The sequence below is a fragment of the Branchiostoma belcheri genome, unplaced genomic scaffold, assembly GCF_001625305.1.
Source record: "Branchiostoma belcheri isolate BF01 breed outbred unplaced genomic scaffold, Haploidv18h27 scaffold95, whole genome shotgun sequence".
Classification (NCBI taxonomy): Eukaryota; Metazoa; Chordata; class Leptocardii; order Amphioxiformes; family Branchiostomatidae; genus Branchiostoma; species Branchiostoma belcheri.
The window spans coordinates 217,289-222,810 of NW_017804631.1; the positions used below are offsets into that span (position 1 = coordinate 217,289).

Sequence of the window (5,522 nt, forward strand, 5' to 3'; positions counted from 1 at the left end):
GGTTGTGCGACGGCAATTTCTGCTCATATCCATCCGCCAACGGGAAAAGTAATTCCGAATTTCGCATACCAATGACAAAATGATACAAGCACAACATTATTCTACGTTTGGATTGGATAACAATAGCACAGCTAAAGGTTGGAAATTATGCCACTAGTTTATAAATGAGCAATTACTACTAGATGTTTCGTTGTTGCAACGTACTACTTTCTGGCGGCACTTGTCTTGTGCACATCCTGTCTGGGTCGGCTATTCGGTAGCGAGGCTGCGAGGCTCCCGTGGGGTCTTCGACAGAACACCAAGTGCCAGATTCCAAAAAGAGGTTGGAAGGTGAAGAAGAGGTTTCGAGGACTGATTTTTTTTAGCAGACAAATGTACATTTTTGACAATCATTTGTTATTCGTATTTTTTAGATTAAAGTAATCCTTTATTAATTCAATGTCATTAAAATGGCATGTTTCATTCAGATTTTATGTCTTTATTTATATTTAGAATAAATGACATTCAAGAGTTTGTCTCCATGCCTACAGAGGTCTGGGAGCCAGACTTCAGCGATGACTGGCCCCAGATCAGGAATACTGCCTTTTAACAGGAAGCTGTACGTACAAGAACATGCTGGTACAAGCTTCACGAGATCATCAGGTTAGTTTTCAGAAGTACATTGTAGGGATATAGCCTAAATGATGCATATCAGCAACTAGCACTTTTCATACTTTTCATACACTTTTTTTCAACTTTTCTTGACAATGATTGCTGGGGTTGGGATTGTATGCAATATCATGTTTATTATTTCCTCCAGAGTCCAGTATAATTTCTCAAATGCTTAATTTTCCTATACTGGAACAGTCACGGATGGGGAGTTCAGCTCCCTGAGGACTAGAGGGGAGACAAGACCACTACACCTGTGGCAGCTGATCCATCACGCGAGAGACAGTGTCTTCAGATCAACAAGGAAGGAGACCCTGAAGAAGAAGATGGTTTGGATTGATGGCATGTTACCTCACCTTATCATTGAGCTCAACTATGTTTAATTTTTCAAGTACTGGTTTTATATACATTAGGGATAGCCAGTATTGTAAGCATGTTATAAACAACATAATGCGTTTATCAAATATACTTTCCATTCACTATCTTGACATGGACAATATTTTATATGTTTCTTGGTTGTTAGAATTAAATGATACTAGGAATTTTCTCCCTATATATATAGTAAGTACAATAATCTCTGGAACTTTGACGACTATTCCAATGTATTGGAAAACAATCTTAAGTCAGAATTAGGACCAACACAGTGAAGTGTTGTTCCCAACAAGTGGGAACAAACAAGAACAGCAACTTGGAATTTCTATTAAATAACACATTTGTTATTCGGCCATCCAAGTACATGTCAGGGGTTTTTATGACCGAGCTTATTCGTTACTTAGACGATTTCGCTTCAGCTCAGCAGAGGTTAAAAGGTTGCTGTTCTCGGCGTTCTGTTCGCCAATGTACTGCGCACAATTGTGGTCTATAGTGTGGCAGCAATATCCAAACTACGGATGGCATACCACAGTGCTTTTAAGTTGTTGTTTTGTGCTGGCAGGTATGCAAGAACAAGTTATCTGTTTGCTAAGAACCGGACAGACACGTTTGACGCTAAACGCCGTAAGGTTACCCACTCATTCGTTTCCCGTCTGTTGTCGTCAGGCAATGAGATTATCCATCTCCTTGTGCACTCCGATACCTTCCGCCACGGTACGTTCTGGCGGCATTATGTGGACTTTAGTCTTCTCCAGATAGCTTTGTTTTTAATTGTATGTACTGTGTTTGTTGATATGGTCCATGGGTCTGATGCAAATAAATAAATAAAAATTTGTACCTTTAATGAAACTGACATCTAAAATACTATGTACTCTGGACTGAACCTGATCCTGAACTTGATCCTGAACTGGGACCAGACCGGGCTGCCCATCGTTCCTGTGGGCGAGTGGACGTTGGAGGAGGCTGGGTCGCGCCAGGTTTCCGTGTTCGGCCTCGAAGACAAGAGACAGATCACAGCCCTCCTGACGATCAGCCTGGCCGGAAAACTGCTCCCACCGCAGCTGCTCTACCAGGGGAAAACCGAAGCTTGCCACCCGAAGTTCCCCTTTCCTGAAGAGTGGGACGTGCACCACACAAGCTCCCACTGGTCGACAGAAGAAAGCATGCAGCGGTACGTGGACACCATCATCACACCCTACATGGAGGCGCAGAGGGATCGTCTCCGCCTGTAAAAAGACCAGAAGGGGCTTGCCATCATCGACGTGTACAGCGTACTGAGTCGACCGGTCATCGCAAAGCTGAAAGAGCGAACGTGACCCCCGTGTTCGTGCCAGAAAGATGCACGGGAGAACTCCAGCCCCTTGACGCTGACGGCGGGATCAACGTCGCCCTGAACAAGGACTTGAGACAGAGCTTCATGACGCGGTATGCAGAGACGATCGCGAAGGAGATCGTCGACAGCAGCGTGGAGAACGCCAAAGTCGACCTCAGGCTCTCAACACTCAAGCCGATGCGTGACAACTGGTTCCTGGGCGCCATGGACAGTCTGGGCCCCAAGGAATAACTGATCCTGCGTGGCTGGGAGCGAACCGGAATCCAAGCCGCCATTGAGAAGGTTCGGTAGTTTCAAGGACATTCTTACTCTTATAAGATGAAAACGCTCTCGTAACGATCCTACAGATTGACACCGGCAAATCGTGAAAACATTGATCCCCCGGAGACAGACGAAATTGCTTGTGTATGTGGTATAGACGAAGAGAACAGTGAGATCGTTGACATCTGCGGAAGATGGAGCCACATTTCATGTTACAATCTAGGGGAGGATGTCGACACCTTTGTATGTTTTTTTATGTGGATACGTACCACAGGCAAAGCGTCGCCGCTAAGCCTGCCTGTTCTTGTAAGGCTGCATTTTGAAATTCAACTAACGGATACATTGTACATCATGAGTGATTACAATATGTCCTTAACCTAATCGTTTACACGATACAAACATGTACTGTTTCCCATTCTTGTCGGCAGTTTTCGGTAGACAAAAAGTGTTTAATTTTTGTTCAAATATACCGTTGCGGTAGTACATTACCATATGGTATAATGTGTTGTAGTAGTGGGATAATATGTTTAATAATGTACCATACGTTTTCCATTCCTTTGCAACATGCGATTGGGCAGTTTTTGGAAGACGAATAGTCTTCATTTTCATCACATATACCTCAGTACATTTCCATAAGTTAGAATGTGTTGTAGTTATGTATTACTCCCATGACTCCCGTGCGTGTAACGCCAATGCCTGTGTCCTGCGTGTGTTCTTCCTAGTCCTGTAATTAGTTAGCTCCGTGCAGCATCCAAAAGAACCTAAGTTCAACCTCGGTTACAGGGGGAGGAGAAGATCAGTTTGCCTGGCAACGAGATCGCAGTGGGAAGTGAGGTCCTGGACATGGTACAGACCGTCTTGGACAAGATAGAAGATTTTACAGCTGCATTGTCAGATTCAACGGGAAACCCAATGTGGCAAAGTTACTGTGCTGTCATGGAAATCCATGCAATACTGTCTGTGGTAATGCCTACAAAGCCTAATAATATCTACATCCTATATCAATTAGTCGATAACTTATTTTCTAATTGGAGATAATGTCCCAGCAGTGTTTTGAATGCTGTTCGGCTGTTTTGAGCAGAAAACTCTCAACGAGACCATGGCCGACTTTCGACAACTGCCACACTATTGGTAAGCTAACCAGCAAGGGGACAAGCAAGCCAGCAAGACCCCAACCCAAGACGTCCACGGAGAAGTGAACCCCAGACAGTGCAGACAACTACTGTCTGGTCTCTATGCAAATCAACTATTATTCTGCAGGTGTGTGCCACCAGACACACGGCGTCTATTGTCATGCTAATCAGTACCAACGAGTGCCCCCACGCCATTGTTCCGAAGCTCAACTGGTTGTGCACGGATACCGGCAAAGTGATGGCAAAAAAAAAAAAAAACTTCCCAAAAAACATCCAACAAAAAGAGCCATCAGCGACATCGTCACGAATGAAGGGACAGATTAGTCTGTCGTTATTACAACCTCTTGATTTCTGCAGATTGCACACAGTGTTTCACACCACGGGGAAAAATTAATAAACACACATCGTAGCGACCTCATAGATCTTCCTTACCGACCACAACTGTGTTTCCATTTCTTCGTTCCCTGGGTTAAAGAAAAAAACACGGTTTATTGCGATGCGACGTTTCTATTTTCAAGGACGATAATTTCAGAACTTCCTCTAATGGTTGGAGAACACTCAAGCCAGGCTTCCCTTGTCTTGGTGGGATGATCTGCTAATTCAGGATGGTCTTTTTCTACAGGATCTTCTGCAATTAAAGTAGTGAGAACACTGCAAGCAACTGTGGACGGCTTCTCACGAGGGCAGCTGGGCGTGAAAGCCATTCTTCGAGACATAAGAAGCATGGCCCAGCGACCGAACAGCCTGTTTGATCGAGTTGCAGATATACAGTCAGTTGAGGAGTTGGCGGCTAAAAGGGAGAACCATAGGAAAGCTGACGAGTACCAAGCTGTGGCAGAATAATTGAGATTGCATGGACACCAAAGGAGCTTGAGGGCAGCGATGAGGGAACTGTTCAGCGCTGAAGCAGCCAAGAAAGTGAGTAAGAGAGTTTTGACTTCTTCGCACCAGGCCAGGACAGGCATGGCTCAACCTCTTCGCAAGAGCAAAGCTCGCCGCAACGTTACACGCGAAGGCAATGGGGGGGGGGGTACTCCAGGTGTTACGTGTGCGGCAGTTACACGCATTTGGTAGCAAATTGGGCGGAGAGGCGGGATGATGGAGGGGAGAAGAGGGACAAGGACAATCCTGTTACGGTAGTAATTGTAGCAGGTAGGCGCAGCTACGGCAGGGAAAAGTAAAATAACGAAACCTATTGTCATGAACAAAGATGTGATAATTATTTGGTTAAAAAAAAAAGAAGAAAAAGGATGGTGACATTATTACGAAATTAAATGACTCGTAATGTTAATGCCCTTCATGTATTGACAATAGGCACATGTGTACGAATGGACGGATAGTATAGTGACGAATGGACTGGATTGCGGATGTGATGGTCGAAATAATGTTTCTGAAATACTTCGAATATGGATTGGCTGGAGGGAGCAAAGTTATTAGTTGATTTTCGTGTTCCATGTTTTCTGTCTATAGTGCGCAATTTAAACTGTGGTTTGGCAATTTTAGCGCCGTGGAAAACACCACGGGCTACCTGTTCCTCTCATCCCCACCTTTGTGGTTGGTGTTTCTCAAGGCTGACAAAACATTAGTCTGAACATTTTTAACTTAAAGTAAGTTTGGGTGGGTTCTCTTTGGTATATTGGGTAGAGGAAGAGCAGGCATGGTTAAAGTTCAGTGCAGTATTCACAACCAGATAGAACACGGGGAGTTGATCGTATTGCACCAAAAGGTTATTAGACGGCATAAAGATTGGAATCAACGAAAAGGATTGGTTGTAC

At 44.4% G+C, this 5,522-nt stretch overlaps 1 pseudogene; it reads left to right on the forward strand.

The window, feature by feature from the left end:
• The first annotated feature begins 1,886 nt into the window (after positions 1-1,886).
• On the forward strand, positions 1,887-4,590 carry LOC109461650 (annotated as a pseudogene).
• Positions 4,591-5,522: the final 932 nt, after the last annotated feature.